This window comes from Nannospalax galili, unplaced genomic scaffold, assembly GCF_000622305.1.
Source record: "Nannospalax galili isolate Female #2095 unplaced genomic scaffold, S.galili_v1.0 scaffold286, whole genome shotgun sequence".
NCBI classification, from domain to species: Eukaryota; Metazoa; Chordata; class Mammalia; order Rodentia; family Spalacidae; genus Nannospalax; species Nannospalax galili.
The window spans coordinates 11,702,186-11,704,598 of NW_008359442.1; positions in this window are offsets into that span (position 1 = coordinate 11,702,186).

Consider the following 2,413-nt stretch of genomic DNA (forward strand, 5'->3'; position numbering starts at 1 on the left):
TGAAGGAAAAAAGAGATTTCTGTTGCTCTCCTGGTGGGAGAGATACTCATGAATTCTGCGTTTCAGGGGGCGCCAGCTGAGTTTGGAGGCTCTCACATTGGGTGCCAGCTGTGGGCGGGTCCCTGTCTCTCCGCAGCTACCAGATGCTGGCGACTCTGCGGGTCACTGCGCTTCCAGGCGAGTTCCGTTCCAAGCTACCGGGCACTCCCTCTATGTTTCGCGATCCGTCGGCCACTGGATCATGAGGGGAGGTGCAAGACCAGCGAAAGCAAGATCTTCGCGAGTGGTTGTTTACAAAGGGACAGCCCCCTCCGGGGAGACTGAATCGTAGGTAGTAAGACACAGGATACAGCTCAATCAGACTCAGTGGTACAGCTCCTTTATTCAGTGATTCAGCTCAGCTCCAGATCTTAGTGATTCAGCTCCGATTTATTAGGGGGAAACCAGGATATTTATAGTGTGGAGGCAGTAGCAAAAGCCTTAGTTGATAGGTGCTTTGTAGGATGCCCCATTTACATGTGGTGGTGGGCTTCTGCCAGGCTGTCAGACAGTGCCTGATTATCACACAGGAAAACCTGGCAGTTTCATGCCGGAGGACATGTATCTGTGACGGGCACTTCAAAAGGTGAGTCAGGAAGAGAGTAGGAAGGCGCCCCGCTGAGAAAGGGAGTCCTTCCATTCGCGCCGAGCCGGCTTCCGGCTATCCAGACATGGAGAAACTGCTACCTTAAACAGCAGGGGTTCCCAACATCTCCCCCTGTTTGATTTAAAAATGGAGAAGTGCCATCACCAGCCCTAAGGGCCAACTCATCTGTCTGGGAAAACTCAAAGTCTGATAATTGACCATGACCTGTTTTGTAGTGATTTTAGCAAACGGCAGTAATTTGTCAGCAAAGAAATCTTATAAAACAATGAGCAAGTATCAAAGTAATATACAGTATTGCCAGGGGGCAACAAGGGATAGGAGCTATGCAAACAAGGGATTGCTAAGCCAACCTAATTGTTTGGTGGGTTGAAATCTTGAAAATGGGTTATTACAGAGTTTTTTGCGAGTGTTAACATTGGTTTCAACAACATTTGATTCATTTACAAAGAGACAGAATTTTTTCCAATATCATACAGTCCCCATGTTCAACAGTTATCAAGTCCAATGTTCTTCTGTTGTGAAGCACAGCTCTGGTGAGAGAGTTCATTTGCTGTTGGAGAGATTCCAGGCTATCAGTCATGAATGTTATTGCTTAGCTCAGCTTGTCTCAGTCAAAGCAGGATCAGGTGTAGCTTGCAGCAGCTGTCGCCATAGCAACGCCTCCAGCATCCAGTGTAAGTTCGATCTCTACCAGCAGGCTATTGGCGTGTGAAGCCATTCTAGTACTCCGTGTGGCTGATGAATTGCTTCCACCATGGTGGGGGAGGAGTTAAAAATTAAGAGTTGAACCGGTAGCTTGGGGTCATATCTGGCTAGTGATGCCTTTTGGAAGTGGCTATTAATTACTTGGAGAGCTTTTTTGCATCTGGGTTTAGATACCGTCTGGAGGCTGGGGTTTGTCTCCCTTTAAGAGATCAAAGAGTTGCAGTAATTGACTTGTGGGGATTTAGGGGATTTAGGTTTAAGGGGCCTAACAGTAGTAGGCGTTATTTCAGTCCCCAGGAAGGTAATGGGGGGAATTGATTGTATTTTATTTGTAGCTATCATAAAACCTTTTGTCTCTAGGGTTGTCGCGAGCCGGGACTCTGTCCAGCAGAGTCCAGGAAAGACGACACAGACACCAAGGTGAGGTTCAAGCTTCTGTTTCTCTTTCTTCCTTTATTCTCTCTTATTCTCTCTCATATTCTCTTCACTATTCCACCCACTATGATGCTGCTCGTAAGTCTCCTATATCTCTCACTTCATTCTCTCTCACTTCATTCTCACTTATCTCATTCTCTCTTACTATGATGCTGTCTCGTAGTTGCTGCAGTTGTCACTTGCTGTTCTTCTCTTCTCCTCTATTACACACCTCAGCTGTTCATATAGCGTTTCCAACAGCCCTCCCTCTAGCCAGGACCAATCAGGGCACACACACGCGCAGCGGGGGGATGGAAAGCCAGGGCCTTAGCCAATTAATGTTGCCTAAAAAGCTCTGAAGGGAATTAAGGGTAAAGGGATGGGGGACATCCAGAATAGGTTTAAGGGGCCTAACAGTAGTAGGTGTTATTTCAGTCCCCAGGAAGGTAATGGGGGGAATTGATTGTATTTTATTTGTAGCTATCATAAGACCTTTTGTCTCTAGGGTGTTTATCATAGCATATTTTAGGTCTTTTGTATTGTTTGAACTCTCCCCTTTATTATTTTCTGGTGCTTGTAAGCTTTCTTCAATCTTAGGTGGGTTTCTTAAGCATTGTTGGATAGCTGCTATTATGGGGAGAAAGGAAA